A 23502-nucleotide genomic window follows, 5' to 3' on the forward strand; every position below is an offset into this window, starting at 1 on the left:
CCATTGTTGGCTGGGGTAGGCTCCAGCACCCCCGACAACTCTTGTGATGATTAGCAGTCCAGACAATGAATGAATAAAATAAAAATACCTGTTTTCACTATTTGGACCATACATATGTATGTTTTTATTCAGTATATTTACTACCATTTTTCTTTTTTGTAGGTAATACAGGGGTGTCCAAACCTATTTCTCTTAGAACTGATTTTAGGAAATTAAACGGCATATTTTTGACGAACAATGGGCACAACAAGCTCAAGCCTAAAAGTCATACATGGGGAGAGTGTGTTTAACAGAGTCCATTAAGGACCCAAAACCTCCAAAGGGAGCCCTCCACCTCCAGGTTATCCGCCGGGCCTGAGTAATGGAGCGGGGTGTTTTCAGACTCTCCCGGGGCCGGCTGCACCCCTCGTGATGAAGTTAGAAAGCACCGCGCCAGAGAGAAAGATCACGCCGTCCGTCTCCTGTTGTCATATCGGATTGCAGCAGAGGCGTAGCGGAAAGAGCGGAATCTATCGAATTCAGCTCAGACGTCGCCATAATATTGAATCTTTCCCATAAACACACGTTTGGGATGTTTCAGGAGAAACAGCGGCAATGAATGTAAAGTGTCTCAGCATCTTCAACATTCAATGAAATACACAATTGGAAAAAAATAGGGAGCCCGCAGTGTAGAAAAATAATTTTATAGCTAAACTGTACCCACAAATTATTCAAATATTTCAAATGATGCATCTAAAAGTAGCAAAAAGGGGAAAAATATTTGGAAAAGTGTCTTTTGGGATTTTTTTCCCATTTTTTCAAAGAATATTTAAAATTTTAATGATGCTTTACCTGGGATGATTAACAATTAAAAGTGAAGAGGCTCCAATTTGTGCTTAGGTAACGTACCCATGCAAAATTAAGTTAATTTTGTCTTCTTTAGCGTTCTCTGACTGTATTTTTTTTTCCACAGACAAGGAACATGGATGTCAAATGATAAAGACATGTCAGAGTGACTCTCTGAAGAAGGCTTAAATCATACGACAAAACACGTCAGGTAAGAAAAAATAAATCATTATTTTTGAAAAATGAACTGGTATTTAAAGATGTTGCCTTCATTTTGGAAATTGCTGGTAAAATCTGCCAAGATACAACAATTACAGACAATGATGCTATGTTGCCTTTAGGGACATCTCTGTTTTTATGGCTAAAAAGATCTATGATGCGTTTGAGGAACATCTCTGTCTTTATGGCTAAAATAATATGGTATGATGCCTTTAAGGAACATCACTGTCTATGGCTAAAAATATGCTATGTTGTGTTTAGGGTCATCTATGTCTTTATGGTTAAAAAGATGCCATGTTGCGTTTAGGGACATCTCTGTCTTTATGGCTAAAACGGTGCTACGATGCGTTTGAGGAGCATCACTTTCTTTATGGCGAAAAAGATGCTATGATGCGTTTGAGGAATATCACTGTACTTATGGCTAAAAAGATGCTATGATGCGTTCAGGGACATCTCTGTCTCTATGGCTAAAAAGATGCTACGATGCGTTTGAGGAACATCACTGTCTACTCTATGGTTAAAAAGATCTTATGTTGCATTTAGGGACATCTCTGTCTTTATGTCTAAAAAGATACTATGATGCATTTAGGGACATCACTCGCTGTCTTTATGGCTAAAAAGATGTTAGGCAAAAGAGGAAAAATGGCATAAAAATAGCCTATTCAAAGTTTTTTTTTAAAAATCAGGTCAGTAGCTTGATAGAAATTGTTATTGTTAATTGTGACTGCCTTAAAATGAGAGCTTTTTGAAATGGATTCATGAGTTAAGAGTCACAAAATCACCACATCATTTCATTCTTTGATGTAAAGCGATATGATTTAAATAAAATTATATTGTCTGAATATTGATATGACATTTTACAGACCCACCAAAGGGCTTTGGGCTTATCCCAAGCTTTTCGCCACCGCAATCTTGTCGTTGGAACTTACCATGAAATGTGCCAGGAATTTCTGCTTTGAGCAAAATAAAATAAAACAAAAATAAAAGCACCTAATAATCCCAATTTCCCAAAAGATTTCTCTCTCTACCTGCATACGAGCATCTTAAATAACAGTCACCTTCTTCCCTCATCACTTCTTTTCCTGAGCGGTTAACCAATTTCTGGCTGTTTTTTCAAGTGTCAGGCCATCACTATTATAACGCCATCATCGCCGCTTGCCAAAACCATAGGCGATGATGTCACTTCCCCCTACGGTCACGGCGGTTTCGGTTTGGCCGCCGGCGCCCGCGACATTTTGTGCCCTCGTATGAATCTCTGAAGCTTCCAAGTTGGCAATCAGCCATGACGTGGTCCACGCCCACGCAAAGCCCCACAGCGAGACACACTTCCATGCAGCTGTTTTGACTTAGCAAGACTCCCAATGTGTGTTAACTTTGTGTTTTCCAATTCCCCCCACCAAAATGAGGAAAAAAAGGAGCCTCTTTTCTTTTGGCTATGCTTGCCCACAGACTTTTTGTAGTCTTTTGTAGTCGTACTGCAAGGTGGAAAAGTAGATGGCAACCAAAATGTGGCTTTTAAAAAGGAAACAGGTGATGAGAGAAGTAAAGAGGAACAAATTACACAATGGCTTTTTGGTCCACTGTACTCTGTTGTGCATAGTTATTGAAATATTATTTTTACTCTTGAACTGTAAGTGCGTGTATACATTTGAGCAGTGTTTTTTTATTTTATTTTATTTTAAATTTACTTTATAGGACCGGAGAAATATTTGTTAATGCAAAAATATGTATTCATTTTTCGTAGTACTTATAGTAATGCCCAAACAACCTCACTTGATTAAAAATATTTATTCTATTTTTTTGGCCGTGTGGTAGTTGCTAAGCCGAGAATGGTAAAGCTAATGTTTGAACCTTTTTCATTTTTTGAACCGCTTTATCCTCACTAGGGTCGCGGGGGGTGCTGGAGCCTATCCCAGCTGAGTTTGGGCACGAGGCATGGGACACCCTGAGTTGGTGGCTAGCCAATCGCAGGGCACGAGGAGACAAACAACCATTCACGCTCAGACTCATACTTAGGGGCGATTTAGAGTGTCTAAGCAGCGTACCATGCATGTTTTTGGAATGTGGGAGGAAACCGGAGTACCCGGAGAAAACCCACACCGGCCCGGGGAGAACATGCAAACTCCACACAGGTGGACTGACCTGGATTTGAACCCAGGACCCCAGAACGGTGAAGCCGACGCGCTAACTACTCATCCGCTGGGCCGCCATGTTTTAACCTGCCGTTCATTCTAACAATAATTGATTGTTATTGAGTGCTATTATCTTTTAAGATGTTATTTTTTTATTTGGGATACTGCATTTAAGCAGGTTTGGATTCAAGCTGGCTTGCACTAAAGCACAGGTGTCAAAATGGCGGCCCGGGGGCCAAATGTGGCCCGCTGCATCATTTTGTGTGGCCCGAGAAAGTAAATCATGAGTGCCGACTTTCTGTTTTAGCATCAAATTAAAATGAAGAGTATAGATGTATATAAAATTTCCCGATTTTCCCCCTTTTAAATCAATAATTGTAATTTTTTAATCCATTTTTTCTTTGTTTTTAGTTCCAAAATCATTTTTTAAAATCTAAAAATATATAAAAAAGCTAAAATAAACATAGTTTTAGATCTATAAAAACTGCCCACATGAGATCTGGTCACCATGTTGACACAAATTGACGTAAATGTACATTTTTTTTCTTAAATTATATACAAAAAATGGCTAGCTTCGTCTGAAATTGTAAGTTTGGCGTTATTGAATCGCTATGTGCATTGCACACCCCCAATGTAAAGTATTTACAGTTTTAATCATGTCTGAAATTGCTACTCCATGTGGACTGTCAAAGTATGTTTTCCAAATGATAGCACCCTCTTTCACTTTAGCGCAAGTCTGTAATTGCCATTTGACAGATTCACCATCCCAGCTCTGGTTGGCCGTGTTATTTTTGAGGTTGGGAATTTCTCCTACGCATTGCGCCGCTGTTGTGTCTGCGAGGAGACGCTTTGCTTTTCCAAAGTGTCTAATTATTGACGGAGTACTCGGCGGGGAAGCCCGTGGCAGGAGTAGCCGTTGGACACATAAAAGCGCATCCCTGTCGAGTTGGGGTGGGAGGATAGCAAAACGTATCATTTCAAGGTTTGGTCAAAATGTCATACTTTCCGTGTCAGGGCGTTTGTGTGTTGCTTTAGTGACGTGATTGGCGTAATTCTTTTGAACCTGCGTGCCGGTCGGTGTCAGCATGGACTCAACTTTTTGGGTCATGTGAATCACGGCAACCTCACTCACAAAAACAGACTACGACGACTGCTGTGTTTGCGTGACGCGATCATTTTAGCAACTATTCGTTCATTTATTTTCTCACTGGGGGTGCCGGAGCCTCTCCCAGGCCCTTGTGGGGAGTAGGCGTTGGACCTGAATTGGTCGCAGCCGCACAATGAGTAGCCGATCACAAAATTGAGCTTGTAATTAGCCTAGCATGCATGTTTTTTGGGGGTGGGAGGGATCTGGTGTACCTGTAGAAAACCCACGCAGGCACTTGGAAGATACAAAAGTGAGATTCTATTGGTAATTCATTTATTAATAACTATAGGACTTATTTATTGAATTATTTTCTCAATTGAGTTTATCATTAGCCTAGCATGCATGTTTTGGGGAGGTGGGAGGTAACTGGTGTACCCGGAGAAAACCCACGCACGCACTTGGAAGACACAAAAATGAGATGTTATTGATAATTCTTTTATTAATAACTATAGGACTTATTTATTGAATTATTTTCTCAATTGAGGTTATAATTAGCATGGCATGCATGTTTTTGGGAGGTGAGAGGTAACTGGTGTACCCGTAGAAAACCCACGCAGGCACTTGGAAGACACAAAAGTGAGATTCTATTGGTAATTCATTTATTAATAACTATATGACTTATTTATTGAATTATTTTCTCAGTTTAGGAGTAATAAAAGTTTTGATAAACATCTCTCTGAAATGAGTTTTTGGAAAACCGGGATTGAACCCTTGATCTCAGAACTGTGAGGCGTCCACATTATCGCATGATTAAAATTCAAATGGAAAAATTTTACCCTAGATGAGTAATTACTTCTTAATATAAGCCCATTTTATAAGTGGTGTTTATCTTTAAATGCATCTAGATTGAATTACAGCCACCATTTTTATTCATCTATGTTATCCCATAGACCGAGATATGGTTTATTCATCCCGTGAGGCAAAACAACAACAACTTGGAAGTCAAGCTGTCTGCCTTTACTGAAAATCTAGTCAAAGTCCAAGGCTTTAGTGCCGTTTTGGTTGCATTTCCAACTGGCTGCCTCCGCCTGAAACTGAAGTCAAAACGCCGTTTTTCCCCGGGAATAACATTCTTGTGTGACAGAAACGTCAATGTCTGTCCGTGATCAAAACCAGACATTGTTTAGGGGATTTCGGAGTGTTTGAAAGCTGACCGTGTTTCACGGTGGAACCCTTGGGCTGGAATGGGAATGTATAGTCAATGTCATTTTTGTCTTGCGTGGTTATTATCGAGTAGCCTCTCCGCTGGCTCGTCTACCCTCATTTACAGTCGATGGCAATTGCCGTATTGGCTCAGCTGTTCCCGTTCTGAAGCTCCGGGGGCCTTGCCAGTCGCGGTGGTTGCTAGAAAAACCAATCATTTCAATTTCCTTGTATCTTATTTCCTTCATTTGCTTTAATCACGGTCTACGGGAGGCGCCAATGTTTCCCCACCAGTGGCGTCTGCTAAAGGGAGCAGAAATTTGGAACTGGCAGTGGGGCAAAGGCATTCATACTCCAGCGTTTAATGATCTGGCCGGAGTCTTGAGTGATTATAGATCATCCGAGTGGATCCACGCCGCCGTTTGATCTTACAATCTCGCAAATGAAGTCAAGCGGGGAGACGTTGACTAATCATCTGCGGTTTTTGGAAGACTTTCAGTATGCGTGGCCTCTCTTCGCTAATAGAGGGTGAAAATTCCTTGATCTTTGTTTTCTCCGTGGAGCTTTGTGGCGTCAAAAAGAAAATGATGAAGGATTTGCAAATGTCGGACGGCGAGGGCTTAACCCGCATCTGGCCTGAGGTCAGCCGGCCTCGGACTTTGGAATCGATACGAACGTCCAGCAACGGTTGCAGAATCTTACAAACGAATCTTTTGCAACCGAATCTTCTGCGACTGAATCTTCTGCAACCGAATCTTCTGCAAGCGAATCTTCTGCAAGGGAAACTTCTGCAAGTGAATCTTCTGCAAGCGAATCTTCTGCAAGCGAATCTTCTGCAAGCGAATCTTTTGCGACCGAATCTTCTAGAAAGCGAATCTTCTGCAACCGAATCTTCTGCAACCAAATCTTCTGCCACCGAATCTTCCGCGACTGAATCTTTCGCAACCGAATCTTCTGCAAGCAAATCTTCTGCGACCGAATCTTCTGCGACCGAATCTTCTGCAACCGAATCTGCAAAGATTCGAGTCGGATCCCAAAACTATTTGCGGCATTCTCCCCGCATAGAAGAGCGATGACCTTTGTCTGCTTCATTAATTAACAGTCATTGAGACAGGAAACCAGAGGCCTCGCTGCTCTTTCATGTCACATCCCATTTGCCAGTGGAAACCTCATTTTTTATTATTTACTGTATCACTTCCAGATTTGCAAAAAAATGTAGAATGATTGAATAGGGATGACGTTGGACATCTTTTGGCAAAAAGGTTTTCCTGTAAGATGTCGGCCATTGCTGGAGTTGCAGCGTCGGATTTAAAAAAAAAGGGGGCTTTAAAGAGTTACACGTCTGGACGGAACGATAATGAACCAGAGGGACTTTGAAAGCGTGCGTGGTGAAAGTGTTTTATGATCTGGCAGTGCTGCGGACAAAGCAAATAATCGCCCGACACGGAGCGGCAGGTAGTTTCACTTAACCCCTGCTCAGGACTGAGAGCTCAAGTAAATGGAAGCATATGGCTGCAGAGTATTTTCGACAAACCAGAGATGGATTATTCCTAATGCCCGACTCAATAATCAAATATTGTTCCAGGCTTTGACTTGAGCTGGAATTGTGTGCGGGGAGAATTTGAGAAGAATCGGTGGGGTAGCGACCACTTAGTAGGTTGACTTATTGAAATTCGAACAGAAACGTTACATTTTGCCTATAAAAAACTGCAATTTTACGAATGAGTGAATGTGTGAGAAAGAAAGAAAATGGAGAAAACAGATAAGAAAATGATTTATTAAGGTATTAAAATGGATAACCGACACGTGCAAGAATATTTTCTATTGTAGGGCGTAGAGGAGTGAGTGGTAATAGACAAAAACATAGGAACATGTGCACGTAAACACACAACTTAAAATGATTAATTCAGTGGATTTAACTTTCGTGGTTCCCGAAATGGAAAAAAAAAATGCTGGAGAGTCGACCAATGGGAGGCCAGATATGTTTTGGGAGATTGCCAATTTCAAACGAAAAATACAGGAGTTGTATTAATGTTTTGGGGACATTTGATTTTTCTTTTTTAAATTTCTGTAGGAGGGATTTTGCGTTAATTAACTAGAATTTCTTTTGTATCCTGGAACAAAAATTTCCCACGTAGTGTTTTTGTAACCTGAATATTTTGTAAGTAGAGGTACCACTATACTGAAATTCTGCCGGCACCGTCTGAGTGAACACCTACATCTAGCGGTCAGACTGAGAAATGCAAGTGAATGTAGGCTGTATTTAAGATTCCTATGTGGGCCACAGTTTGGACACTCCTGCTTCATAATATCAGGTGAACTGATACAAGAATGTGGCTGGAATTATTGAATTGAGCGCAAAAAATGGACCAAAGTGGGGGTCCCACTGTTATTGTCAAAAAGAAGTAGACAACATTGAATCCGTGGCCATTGTAGTCAATTCTGCAAGTAAGTGAAAGCACTAAGAAAGAAAAGGTAGTGTTCAATACCTGCATGTTTAAATGGAGGAGAGAGCTTGCATCTTGCGGTCTGCTGTTTACTGGAAGTCTGTGGCCTGTGGCTTTGTCTCACTCTCATTAGCGTGTTGTCGGTGTTGTCGGCGTGCCGACCGGCCCTACAGTAAATGCCTCGTATCGCCCGGCCACTCCTGAGGGCACGGCGCCCACAAAAACCCAGGAGAGGATCAAGAACGGATGAGGCAAAGTGAGAGCGATTGTCCGTCCAAAGTATCTGTGAGCAAACGTGTCGGGATGAATAGAACATGGATTCATCTCAGTGGCACTGGCCGGGTGAAGGGCCTCTTTAAGACAGGGGCCGCTATCAGGTTCCCCCACCCGTCCAGTTAAAGGCTTCCAGTTCTCGAGTCCTGGCCAATTTGCAGCTTCTCTAGTTAGTAGGGGGAAAAACGGGAAAGGACAACATAGAACATATAATAGAATACATAGAGTGCTCATCTTTCAGTGCCATTGACAGAGATAGACGTCCAATCTGGTTTGCGTATGAAATTAATTCAGCGGAGAACTTGATGTATAGTAAGGCGTTTATTTGCCTTAAAATAATGACCATGTATAGTAAGGCTTTTTTAGCCTTAAAAAAATCGACCATGTATACCAAGACTTCTTTTGGCTTTGAGAAAATGATCATTTATAGTAAGAGTTTTATTTACGTTAAAAAAGACCATGTATAGTAAGGCTTTTATTTGCCTTAAATAAAAACAACCATGTATAGTAAGACTTTTTTGCCTTTAAAAAATGAGCATGGATAGTTATTTTGTTTTTGCCTTAAAAAAACAACCATGTATACTAAGAAAATGTATAGTAAGGCTCTTTTTTAAAATGACCATGTATTGTAAGTCTTTTTTTTTTAAATGACCATCTATAGTAAGGCTTTTTTTTAAAATGACCATGTATAGTAAGGCTTTAAAAAAACATGTATAGTAAGGCTCTTTAAAAAAAAAAAAAGACCATGTATAGTAAGGTTTTTTTTTTTTTAAATGACCATGTATAGTAAGGCTTTTAAAAAAAAAAGACCATGTATAGTAAGACTTTTTTTTAAATGACCATGTATAGTAAGGCTTTTAAAAAAAAGACCATGTATAGTAAGACTTTTTTCTTAAAATGACCATTTATTGTCAGGCTTTAAAAAAAAAAGACCATGTATAGTAAGGCTTTTTTTAATGACCATGTATAGTAAGGCTCTTTTTAAAATAAAAGGACCATGTATAGTAAGGCTTTCTTCTTAAAAAATGAAATGACAGCTTCTTCATGAATCTTAAGTCTTCCTTCGGTCACATTGATAGACCATTTTATAACTCGGTTGATGAGGCCTGACAGCACCACGATTTCCATATAGCTCAGGACATTTGATAGGTTGACCCCACCCATCGGAAAAAACGAAGAAAACGGTACTAAATCGCCATCTTTCACTTGGTCTTGACTCTCCAGCCCTAATTTCTCATCGGAGTCATTGAATATGATAATTTTCTTCTTTGCAAGAAATATCAATTGCTCAAGGTGGACACATAATCATTGGGGAGGAAAGGAGAAGCTACCTGTGTAATGTGTTTAACAGGCTAACTCAGTTAGCCACAGGCGCTGTTTGAAAATGAGAAAGTGCTGATGGTCCAAATCAATTTTCCCTCTGTCCAAATTACTCCCTGTCCGGCTTAGAATTTCACCTAAATGGCCAAACCTTAAAACATAGATACTAATTCTATCAGATTAGAGCACGCTCGTGCGTATAGTTGAACTTATTGCTAATGGTGTTTTGTCGTATTTATTGATGCAGAACAAAGATTCAAAGAAGGATTGATTCTTTTTTGACGTTGCATTGAGGGATTCGGGACTTTTGTAGGGATAATTGCAAGGAATTATTAGGAGATAAAAGTGGGAAAAGGAAAGATTGTAATAAAACAAAACCAGAAATATCAGTCACAGGTGATTAGTGAGGGTTAAAGCCATGTACACTCTTTTTAGAAGAATTTAAACACTGTAAAATGGTTTTTCGCGTCCAGTCGAATACAGACAGAGCTACATTTTAACCTCCCGTATATGTAAACTGGAAAGCTTGATGTATTTTTATTAGAGCATGTAATTATGGTCACTTCCAGGAAACTTTTTGAATGACCGCCGATATATAAACAGACTTTCAAGGATGAGGTAACCTGGAAAGTGAAGGATTAATTCATTTGTCGCTCAGTAACACACGCATAATCCTATTTTCCTGATGGTACACACTTTTCATTATGCATCTGCAATATTTTTTGGCTTTTTTTCTAGGAATTGTACGCGCTTGACAAACAGTTTGTTGTTTCTGATTACTCCAGTGAACGGACTGTTCTGTTAAAAAGCACATTGGTTGCATTACTTTGCCAAAACAACACTCATAGGTCAGATTGTGTATTTTTTTGCGCATGTCATGGAATGAATAATTTTTGCTTTTGAGAATTTTTAATTCCATTTTTTATTGAATGAGCCTTAAAAAGATCTAGCCTGTTTGATTTTTTAGGGGGAATGTTTTTGGTATTGGTCAGGGTTGCCAGATTGGAATAACCAATTCAGCTGTAAATCCACCAGCATATGCAGTATTCATTCATTCATTTTCTACAAGTGACTTTTTAATAGTTTGAAGCATATTTATGACACAAAACCATTTAACAAAAATCACAGAAAAGGCTTAAGAATGATCCTAAATAGTCGTCCTCTTTAAACTGCCTTAGCTCCGCCCACTAAAGGAAAAAATAAGTCCCATTTAGAAGGAGCTAGCTTGCTATACTCATAGGCGTGCTACTCTTTTGCCGTGTGATCGTTCTATTTAAATTTACTAGCTGGTCCGGCACAAGATTTCAAGGCGTGCTACTCTTTTGTATTTGTTTTTTTCTGGTTGTGACATCACAACCAGAATGGCTGAAAAAAGTGGGTGGTCCCTGCTGCAATATTCTGTGTGGAATAACTATGAAATACTTAAGAAACAGCTATATTGGAGTGCCATTTATGGATAAACAACCATAAAATGACAATTTATGTGTTATCATACCTGTCAACTTGTACACTTTTCCCATATTTTATAGTTTTTTTTTGATCATTTCAAATTGTGAACGCTGTATAACAACTTTTGTACATGATTTTTTTTAAGAACGTTTTTTTGTAAAACTGATCTGGTTTTACCCTTTTTGGATCTAATCCGGATCGTCTCAGTCACTGGTAGCAAACAAAAACGTCGACTGCTATTATTGTTAAGCTTTAAGCATGATATGCGCTTTTTTAATATACGAATATAGCGCGTCAGCAAGCAATGTACCCAGACAGTCAAGCTGACAGCGACATTTACAGAATCTTGAATTTCGTGCAGACTGAAGAGAACATTTTAGACTTTTAAGTGCGCCCTATGTGAGTAAATACATGCTGTTTTTTAAATCGCTTAATAAGAGGAATTGCAATCATTAATAATAATTGGCCAAGGTTGACAGATATGAGATGGTAAGTCATACTCTTACACTTTTGTCGCCGGACCGTCTCTCCGCGACCTTTGTCGAATCCGCAGGCGTGAAGCGGGTATATTGTGACCATTTATGAAGAAACCGTCCGGTGTTCCCGATATTGACTCAAACATGGCGAAGGGGCGGAGGTGCGGAATAAAATGACACTAATGGAGCAGTGATGACAAAACAAGAGGAGCGGGGGGACCGCTTTCTGGCATTTTGAATTCTTAATGCCGCCGCCTCGGGTTTCTCGAGCCGGGGAGACTTCTTGCTCTCACGGATTAGGATTTCTCGCCGAGGAAACGGTCACGTGATTTACTGCTCGCCAGAGGCGCTACAGGTGTCGGGGCGGGATAAAATGACCGGGATGTCGTCTCTTCGGAACCGCATCGCGCTCTTCAGCCGATCCCCGATCAGCTCTATTGTGACTGGAGGGAGAGATGGCGGTGTCACCCTATACTTTGAAAACACACTTTGATGCTAATTAAATATTCATGTGGGGAATCATAGCCGGGGAGCTGTATCCGTATTACATGGGGCATGCAAATTGGCGCAATCTGTGAAGACCAGTGAAATAGAAGCAGATCAGGTGTATAAATAAGACCGTCGTAATCTTTAACGCTATTAATAAAGAGAAAATACAGCGACAGCAAATTGGAGGCAAATGTATGATTAGTTTTAGGGGGGTTGGTTAAGGAGCAAATTTTAATGTGTTGGTAGTTTAAATGGCAAAAATGTTAGGATGATGGTTTAAAATAAGAATTTTGACGAGTCCACGCGAGCTGACATGGTTAAAAGTTAAACGAGAAAAAAAATGTTATTTAAAAACTGTATTTGAAAAAAAATAGTATTTGAAAGAAAGCTAAATACAAAAATGTCTGGTAAGCCAATTTGTATAAATAGAGTAATCTTATATTTGGAGCATCTATTTCACATGTGTCAAAGTGGCGGCCCGGGGGCCAAATCTGGCCCGCCGCATCATTTTGTGTGGCCCGGGGAAGTAAATTATGAGTGCCGACTTTCTGTTTTAGGATCAAATTAAAATGAATGAGTATAGATGTATATTAAATTTCCTGATTTCCCCCCTTTTAAATCAATAATTGTAAATTTTTAATCATTTTTTTCAGTTTTTAGTTCAAAAATCATTTTGTAAAATCTAAAAATATTTAAAAAAGCTAAAATAAACATTGTTTTAGATCTATAAAAAACTGAATATTCAGGGCTTTTAATCCAGCTCTTTTAATACATTTATTTAAAAAAATCTAAATATTATATCTAAAATGGTCCGGCCCACATGAAATCGAGTTGACACCCCTGGTTTAAAGTAAGAATTTTGACGAGTCCACGCGAGATGACATGGTTAAAAGTTAAACGTGAAAAAAAAAATACTATTATGTATTTGTAAGCTAGTTAAATACAAAAATGGCTGTTAAGACAATTTGTTATTAATATAATCCTATATTTGGACCATCTATTTCCTCTGAAATATTCAAAAGATTTCCCCTTTTCTTCCTTAGTTTTGTCTTTTAGTTTAATCTTCATCCATTTGTATTTGTTGCACACATCTAAAAGTCTTGTAAGCCGTACTATTTTTCACTATCTATTGTTTTAAAAGTCTGCGCATAAATTTATTCGTGGATTCGTTCCAATTCTAAATTTTCAATTTTGGAAAAAAATCAATGGCTTCTTTTTTGCATACCAAAACTTGACAACCGTAATACTATACAAAGGTTAGATGTATGTAATTGTTAGACTGCCTGGAAGCCGCTCTCGAATTCAATCCACCAGACAGAGGCAGGCGTTCGTAGTTCATTTTGACCTTGTTGCTTCATATAACCGAGTTTCTTCCCAAAATGAAAGCAACCCCTGTCAGCAATTCTGTGTGGGCCAGACTCTAAAAAGTGTTCCTCTAGATGGGCTGGGCTTGATAAACCACAGACGCACAAGGCTAAAAATACAGAAACAGCCCCACTGAAGCACCCCCTCGTTCATTCATTAATTCTCAAAAGCTTGAGGGAACGTCAACTGTGACACAACACTGAAATATCTCAAACAATCCATCAGGCAAACTTCGATTTGATGGGAGCCTGTGGAAAAGTTAAGGCAGCTGAGAAGAATAATCATAAAAAAAATGAAGTTATTGCCAATTTAAGACGGCCTGGGGACAAAAACTTCTGGTCCTGGTTCAAGATTTTGCGTGGTGGGTGGTTGTGAAAGAGTAATTCATTAAATGAAAGGGGATCATCAATATGAGCCAGCGATTATCTTGTCAAATGTTCCCACACATCATCTCTGAATGCTCGTGGAGATTTGATTTGTTTAATTGAAGCCGAGTTGTTTTATATTATTATTCCACTCCTGGTTGCACCTCCTGCAGAAGTGTGAGGCCAAGCTAAGCTTTTGGGCGGCTGCTCCGTCCGTCCGTCCGTCCGTCCGTGCGTGGCAGGCAAACTTTCTTGCACATTCCATTCCTAAATTCCTCAATACTTGTCAACAGGCTGTGCAGGCCTGGACCAAATCTTGCCATGTTTGTATGTGCGTGCGTGCAGGGAAAGTGTGTCTTTTCAAATATATTGGATTTTCATCAAGATTGATATACAGCGCTGTTCCTATGCAAGCTCTGATGGTTTTTTAAATGACCTTCACTTTGCAGAATAGTTAAAAGTTAGTCAGATATTTGTGTTGTTGGTAATGTTGGGGAACAGTACTATGACAGTACATGAGTAATTTAAAGCTTATATTTGACAGCTTTCTATGGTCTAATTTAATAATTACGTAATGTGTGTGTATATGTATAAATGTATGAGTGCATGTGTATGTGTGTGTATGTATATATATACACACATTCACATATACATATACATACATATACACACATACACATACATATACACATACATATACACATATACACACACATACACATACATATACACACATACACATACATATACACACATACACATACATATACACATAGACATATACACACATTTACATATACACACATACATATACACATATACCCATACATATACACGCATACAGACATACACATACATATACACATATACATATACACATGTACACATACATATACACATGTACACACATTTATACATATACCTACATATACATACACATGCATAAATACATATACATATATACATACACATAGTATATATATACATATATAAACATATATAGATATGTATGTGTGTGTATGCAAATATGTATACATATACACGCATACACACATATATAGATATGTATGTGTGTGTATGCAAATATGTATACATATACATGCATACACATATACACAGACATATACACATGTACACACATTTACATATACATATATATATATACATATAGTATATACATATATATACATATAGTATATATATACATATAGTATATACATATATATATACACATATATAAATGTATATATACATATAGTATATACATATATTTACATATACATATAGTATATACATATATATCTACATATATAAACATATATACATATGTATGTGTGTGTATGCAAATATGTATCAGTGCGCGTTTCCGTGTAAACAGCCGGCAAGCCTTCCTGCGGTGCTGTTCACACAGATGCAGATATTCTAGTTGAGGTTTTGAGGCGGGTGGCCAAGGGGGCGATACGCGGGGGCTGAATGAGGCATTTATTGTCGCCGGGTAAAAATAGAACTTCATGCTGTCCATGTGCAGCACTGATGCAACAAAACAAGAAAAACTCCACACGGAAACTCCAAGTCGTGTTTCTTCAGGGCCGAGACGCTTCCGGATCGGGGCAGATGCAACAATTTAATTTTGCTGATTCAATCTGGCCATTAAACGATTTTAGTTGGGGGCGGGGGGACGAAAGGCCGTTTGCTGTTTATCAGACGTAAAGTCTTCCTCTCGCTCGTATTAATGACCCTTACAGTAATATAGGTGTTTACGATAGATATGGGGCTTGTTTAGGATTAATCAAATATTCTCTTTCCTATGTGTTCAACATAAGTGCTTTTGTTTGTTCTCTTTGGTCTCATGTGTGAACAGAGAACCATTAACTGGAGAGCAACAGTTTTACCAGTGGTTTGTGAAAGTCTTCCCTGAAATGTTGACCAGGAATGTACTCGTAAACACTGTCTCGTTTGTCTCTTTTCGTGTCCAAGTCTGGGAGACGGCATGAGAGAGAGAAAAAAAAAATCTCATTACACCCTAAACTTGTAACTTACATGCCACCCAAAATTGGATTACAACTCCCCTTTTCCATACAATTAAGTACACTTGAGCATATATAGTGTGGTAATATAAAGAAGTGGAACAACAATTTTGATTGGCTTATTCCATTTCATGCACAAATTGTTTTTTAAAAAGTAATTTTTTTTTTATTATTATTTTTAAGCCTTACAGGACACTCATTTAACTCTTTTAACTCTTCTCTAACTCTTTTTAAAGAACTGGAACAGCAATTTCGATTGGCTTATTCCATTTCATGCATAAATTGTTTTTTAAAAAGTAATGTTTTTTTAAATTTTTTAATTTTATTTTTTAATTTCTAGCCTTACAGGACACTCATTTAACTCATTGGCCGCACTAGCTGTCCAATTCATGTTGACTGGGAGGGGCGGATGAATGTTGGTTTATGACTGGCACTGAAAAATTAGCATTTTTAGCTTGTCCAGTTTAAATCAAAAGACATCCATTGCCGTCAATGGTGTTCAATTAGTTAAATAATGAGAGGAAAAAAAGTCAACTTTAGAGTGTGAGTTGCGATTATAGTTTCTGTGTTTATTCCTTTTTTCTATGTTTATACGTTCAATTAAATTTGGATTAACTTTGCGTTGATTCGTAAATGATTTTCATGCCGACATATTTATGTTTTTGAATGAACCAAATTATAGCAGGATTAATTTTTGAGCCTTTTTCTTACATTTGTATCTTTAAAAAAGCAACATGGTGCAGTCACCACTCTAAAAGGGTTAAGAATTCCCCCCAAAATTATAATTTTTGACTGAAATGACCTTGTATACACCAAAGAAAACTATTAGTTTAATAAGGGGCTTTGTGTGGGGGGAAATGATGTTTTTTGTAATTGAAATTGGCATTCTCGACAGATTTACAGGTATATTTAGCATTGTGGTTAGCAAGCGTATACATTGTCCAATTAGAATAATCCGACCAAGATCATTATCTATGCGCACACACTTTATCCAAATAATTGGAATTATTGAAGAGTGGCTAGTTGATGAAAAAACAAAAATAGCGTTTATTTTTCAGGCTCGGTGGAGGCTTTACAGTTGACGAAATGCCAATTTGAAAAACTAAAGTGAAGGCGTGTTTTTGTGTTTAATTGGATAATGTCCCCCTTGGGCTTCCCGGATCGCCCAGTTCAGACTGGGAGTCAAAGCGGGAGTCAAAGCGGGAGTCAAAGCACACAGCAAAGAGCTTCAAACGCAAACATTTAAAAAGTCTAGAGAGTTTACAGGACACTCCAAACAGTCGAACCGCTTCAAACGGGGGCCAAACAAGATCCACATTGTCGAGCCTTTGCTCCAAGTGGGCAGCGCCTGCGCGCCCCGCCATAAACAACTTCTAATGAGTTTAATTATCATATAATTGAAAAAATATGTTTTAATAGGAGCTGGCCCATTCACAGTCTTTACCCAAAGTTCCACGGAAATGACTACCAGATCCAATACTCAGTTGGTGTAAACACCTTAAGAAGCTGAGAGTGACACAAAATATATTTCTCTTATACTCTAGCGCCCCGCAAAATACAGAGACTTGATCAAAAGAGTCCTGAGTAGAGGACCCCCGCCACCCAAACACACCCCACCCCCAGCGAAAAACAACAAATGCATGCTTAAATACAAATGATCTCCATTTATACCAAGGGTGTCAGACACTATTTTAGATATAATATTTAGATTTTTTTTAATATAAATGGATTAAAAGAACTGGATTAAAAGCCCTGAATATTCAGTTTTTTATAGATCTAAAACAATGTTTATTTTAGCTTTTTTTAAATATATTTTTAGAATTTACAAAATGATTTTTGAACTAAAAACACAGAAAAAATGAATAAAAAAATTACAATTATTGATTTAAATGGGGGAAAATCAGGAAATTTAATATACATATATACTGTTCATTTTAATTTGATCCTAAAACAGAAAGTCGGCACTCATGATTTACTTTCCCGGGCCACACAAAATGATGCGGCGGGCCAGATTTGGCCCCCGGGCCGCCACTTTGACACATGTGCTATAGACTGTGAAGTTCCTCAAACGCATCATACCATCTTTTTAGCCATAAAGACAGAGATGTGGTTTATACAATATGATTTTTAGCAATAAAATAATTTTGACCCTAAAAATGTGCCAACATGTGATGACCAATGCAAATTGCAAAAACCCTGAACCAAAAAAATAGAAGAAATTAAAATAAAAAACTATGCCGCCGTGCTACGCTGGTAATTTGGGGTGCTAATCATCGGAACAACTGGCAATACAATTGAAATTTTATTTTTGGGTGGGTCGGCCCGTGCGCCCCCAAACAGATTGCGCCCTAGGCGGTCGCCCATATTGCCCATAGCGAAAACTTGGTCTTGAAGGAGGGCTAGAATAAAAACTAAACGTCATCTACAAGCCAACATTCAGAGCGGCTTAAGTCGTTACTTCTGTTTTTCCAACAACGTTGACGAAATACGATCGGGAGATAAACGGTCGTCTCTTTCTCAACACCAGTTTCCTTCCTGTTTGGAGATATACGTACGAGTGGCAGGGAGGGATAAGAGAGGTGCCAAAGTCAAAATCCACAAAGACGCTGTTCGCTAGCTTTTGTCAAACTCCATCGGTCCATGTGCAAATATTTTTGGAACATAACCCTGAATAAAAGCCAACGTCTGGTTAAATTGTGAGTCACAATCCTGCCTTGCATTCTGTATCCAGGCGGCTTGGCTTGATTGTGTTAAATGTGGACAGATACATAATATTGCATTAAATCAATCCGAGGCCCTTGAGAGTGATCGATATCAAATCGTGACAGACTTTTTCATATTAACAGATATCTTTTCGTGTCCAAAACAATCAATATCGTATCATATCCCGATGGAATTGGTGATGTACACCTCAGGATTTATGGAAGCTTCGCATGGTCGGACATTTTGGCTACAGTCAGATCCCATCGTTCTTCTGTTTATAAGCCTTTGTCAAATATATAAATATTTGATTCATAGTCATTTACCTGTTTCTTCCAAATCGAGGCTTAAGGGGGTATTTTTTTCTGGCATAGGAGCCAACCATTGTCCTTTCTCAGGCATCTCATTGGAAAACCGGCTATGGTAGGACGCCTCATGTCTCCTTTGAATTGTTGAATCCCAGCAAATCCTTCTTTAGCCCCCCCACTGGAGACCACCAACTCATATCCCTCTATTTCACCTGTCATTGAGCAAAACTTGGCACCATCTTCACATTCTAAATTCCAATTTTGAGTCCCTGGATGGTTTCTAAAAAAGCCAGGTGACCTCTAAAACCACATTATTATGAAATCCGATTTGAAAACACCACATTCCATGTAAAGTGGCCTGTTTATAATCTGACTCAAGTCAGTTAAAATACCCAGATTGTCTAACTCGATGCCGCTTGGAGTCTTGAACGGAGCCTTTGTCCCGCGTCACCTCCGAAATATGTCTTTCATTGCAAGCTCTGACCTTTTGGAGCATGTCATCATTTTTAAAAACTCTTCATTAGAACTGGGGAAAAAAGTGTTAGAGAGAGAGAGAGAATGAGAAAGTGACAAATAAAGACAAATGATTCAGAGGAAATGGAGAGAGGCAAACTGCAAGGATGAATGAATGAGTGTTTTGCGACACGTCACCCAAATGACTGGCGTCGGAACATCAATTTGAGCCCCCCTCTCAGAAGCTCTCAAAGGAAAAGCCCACCGATTCATTGCACTGATGGATTAAGCGTTGTTCTTGCTCAAGTCTGACAGATTCTGGGAAAGCTGTTTTGTCATCTCCCATCCTGAAAGAGAGGATCCCATATCACTGGTTTAGCCGGACACCAGAACCGAATAACAAACTACCTGTAAGGCGCACTTAAAAGTCTTAAATGTTCTCCAAAATAGACAGGGTGCTTTATAATCCAGTGTGCTTTATATATGGAAAAAACATTAAAATGTGTCATTCATTGAAGGTGCGCCTTATAATGCGGTGCGCCTTATAATGTGGTGCGCCTTATAGTTGTGAAAATACGGTAAACTTTATTTATTTCTATATTTATTTAAATATATTTACTGATTTATTTATATATATATATATATATATATATATATATATATATATATTAATTTATTAACTTATTTATTACCTATTTATGTCTAAAATGTATTTTTCTGTGTCTGTATTCTCACCCTACTGTGACAATGAAATTTCCCGAATACGGGATGAATAAAATTATCTAATCTAATCTAAAGAATGAAAGGTGATGAGCACAAAAAATATCAAAGTCCCACTGGAGTGAGTACAAGTTGCATTTTTGGAGCCCAGTTTTTCGATCAATCCGAAACCAAGAACAAACAATAATTGTAAACTATGGAAGAACATACAAAAATAACCACTGGGTTAATGTAACATATTAACATTGTTTTGGATAACTAAAGCCTAAAAAACACAACATAGCAGGCTGTTGGCATTGGGGTGAAAAAAAATGAGACGTCTAACTCGTAAATTTTAAACAAGCTGCATTTATAGTCCAGAAATGACGGTGAATTAAGAGTACTTGAAGCGTACACGATTACCTTGAAAGTCTTGGAAGTTGCCAAATTTTGCTGGCTCTTTTGCTGTCTAAGAATTTGCCCGTAAATGCACGATTTGTAACTCCTTTATTCGAGAAACACATGGCCGTTTGTTGTCAGAAGTATTTTACGTCACATGTGATGTCGAAACAGAAGCAATTCCCTCCTAAACTTCTTCCCCTTTGTTCCAACTTAACTAGCTTTGGAAATCTTTCCGATTGATTGACTTTAGACCTTGAATGAATGCATTTTACATGCATACTTTTCCAGTCGTTCTCAATAGAGGTCCAATCCAAGCAGCAAGGTCGAACAGCTTCAACAAGCTAGCAAAGTACGTACGAGCACCAACGGGCTGAGACGCGCATTGATTTTCGCGCCTGGTGTTCATTTCAAATTCCTGTTAGGATTCATCCAGCTCATTGATTTCACCATCTCCTCTGATTAGGCACTTGAGGGGAGCTTTCCAGTGTTCCGATTGCCTGATCGGGAAGACTTGCCCCTAAAGACCACCTCAAAAAAAGAGGGTATAGTTAAAAAAGATGGAAGATCTGGTGTAGAAGGAACTCCCTCTATCAGCCAGATATCAACCACAAAACCCAATTTTATTAAAGGTCAAAACTCAGTTTTGAGATCTAGCAAATACTTATGTAAAGTCAGTAACATGATTTCAGTTGTAATAAAATGGTTGGTCACATGGAAACCGTCCATAAAAAAGTTGATTAAGGGTCATAATTATATAGGTGGAAAAAAGATGGAGCTGAAATAAATTGTGTTTTCAGTGTATTGTGCATACTATAATTTTTTTTCGCAAAACTACAAGCATGATTTTATCAGAGAATTTGGAGATCTTTTGTCCACATTTTTCAAAAGTAGAACCAGTTGTAATCTTGACAATTAGAGCGACACCTTTCTAAAAACCATATTCTTGGCAAGAGCATATCGATAACCTACTGGGAAAGAAACCCTTCCGATATATTTTCCCACCCCTAGTGCAAACCTGTCTTGGCCATTGTTGTGTTTTTTTTAAGCGGATCTAAGCAGGGCTTTGAATAGAAAAGCCACCCGTACAAACATCTAAGCCTACGACGACTCCCCATCAAAGAATTTGCAGACAGCGCAAAGCCCAAGTGCGTGTTGGGCTCGATGATTTCCGACCTGGAGCGGAGTCTGTTTCGTAACCACAACACAGATCACATGCAACAACTGGAACGGCTCGGAGACCACAGACGCTGATTCGGTGGCAGCAGATCAGAACAGAAAATGTGTCAACAAAGTGACGCGTCTCCGTCCTCTGCCTCGAACGTTACGTCACACTGGTTCCCGGGCTTTCACGGTTGAACCCGGGCCTCGCTGGGGCTTGTTCTCCTGCCTCTTGGTCTTCTCCTTTGGGGGGATAAAGCAGCAGTTGAAGCAGTAGCCCACCCTTGGGGTTGAAAGCTTGTATTCCGTCCAAGCCCGAAAGCTGTTTTCAGTCAAAACATTGTCAGCGTGCCCAAACATGTCAGAGGAAGTTATTTGTAACAAGAAGGATAGAGAGCTATCCTTTAGATCCCTCCGGAGGGGAAGCTCACCGGCCACACATCTCGACCGGCCAATCGGGAACAAGCGAGGAGAAATGCATAAATGAAGTAGTCAGTGAATGAATGGAACTGATTTCATCATCCCGGGGGATGGCCAAATTCTTTTTGGATCTCCCCCTCATAGTGTTTCCTCGCCTCCATCTTGTCACTTTTTTGAGGTCAACTTTTTGCTAGAAAATTGACTGCCTGTTTCATTAAAATAGCATTGAGTAGAGCACATAGCTTGGTGTATGTTAGGGTTCTGATTGGTTGGTTTGCTTTTCGCCTCTGGTGTCCCTCCGGGCTTCCTTTCCTCTCGTAGCCAGAACGTGCAAAACAATTGATTCTTCGATTTTTTTAAAAACAATTCATTAGAAATGTTACACATCTTTGATCCAAGGTAACGCAAATAACAAGATAATCAACAACAGTGAAAAAAAAGCGCGCTATGGTACAATAGCGTGTTATGATTTTGTTACGGAATTATTGGACCTCGTTATCAACCTTTGTCTGTCTGTTTAAACCCGTGTGTTTATTAGTCATTTTCGGATCGGCAACTGCGTTTACCTCGTTTTCCCCATGTTTGGTTTTGTGATTTGATTTCTAAGTCCTTGTTATTTTCTAAAGACTCCTGCATTAAGTAATTAAAGTTTTGTCGGAGCACTTCCTTCCAAGTCCTGGACTGCTTCAATGCATTTGGGTCCAACTACGACGCCACGCATACGTAACACTTTACGTAACAGTGTAGGCTACATAAAAATAGCAGGAAATGAAGGATTTGTTCATGTTTCTGTTGTGGAGAAATGTGGATCTCGTTTTTTGGGGGGGTACCTGATACCCTTTTTTTCAACCCGCAAGCGTTACCTCGCTGGCATGAATCCATTGAGCGTGCCGGGCTAAATGAAAGATCACAGGCAAGATAGCTGAGAACATCCAAAGTCGTTTATCAAAGGTGAAACAGCTGCCACGGAAAATGAGATGAGGCGTGGCATGGCGAAGCCTCACGTAAAAATGACTCATGCTTTTGAAGATTTGTCGGTTCAGTTTGATGGCATGATTCCCTCTAAAAGAATTTTTCATTATGGAAAGGCGTCTCTGAAAACAAGTTAAAGTAATCCCTCAAATATCGCGTTTAATGTAGACCAAACATGGCCGCAATCATTGAAAAAAAACAAAAAAAAACACTCGCTACTACTGTATCAGATCCGAGACCCAGGATCTTATGACCAAATCTGATACTCCCTAAATAGCCGTATCGGGTCCTGATACCGAGTATTGGATCGGGACATTGCTAATCCCGACCAAAACCCCGTAGCCACAAAACCACTCAGAAAAATACTCGTTCTTTTTCTATAAACACACGTTTCGGCGAATATTAACGAGGATATTCCGGTGCAAGAAAGCAGTGAAATCATCACCGCGTTTTTTCGACTCGACCCTCGCAAGTGTAGCTGAGCTTTGCCAGGTACAAAATATGAAACGGCTGATGTTGAACAGTAATTAAACCAAATGAACCCATGTTAACCATGCCGGAGCCTGCGGTGGCCAGAATATAAAGCGAAGACTCACGGCCCCATCCGCAGACGTATTTATCAACGCCAGCTCGATGCGCCGCCACGCAATGGACGTCCTGTGTGTAGCGGCGGCCGCGAGGGGTGTCAGAGGGGCGCCACTGTGGTCGGCCGG

General features: G+C 39.2%; 1 long non-coding RNA gene across 1 annotated transcript in view; it reads left to right on the forward strand.

The window, feature by feature from the left end:
• The first annotated feature begins 952 nt into the window (after window positions 1-952).
• Window positions 953-23502, forward strand: part of LOC144089369 (uncharacterized) — a 31155-nt gene continuing 8605 nt past the window's right edge. The window contains exon 1 of the long non-coding RNA XR_013305046.1: window positions 953-1036. This is a non-coding gene — a long non-coding RNA (uncharacterized LOC144089369). The remainder of the gene's footprint in view (window positions 1037-23502) is intronic.

This window comes from Stigmatopora argus, chromosome 15 (assembly GCF_051989625.1).
Source record: "Stigmatopora argus isolate UIUO_Sarg chromosome 15, RoL_Sarg_1.0, whole genome shotgun sequence".
Classification (NCBI taxonomy): Eukaryota; Metazoa; Chordata; class Actinopteri; order Syngnathiformes; family Syngnathidae; genus Stigmatopora; species Stigmatopora argus.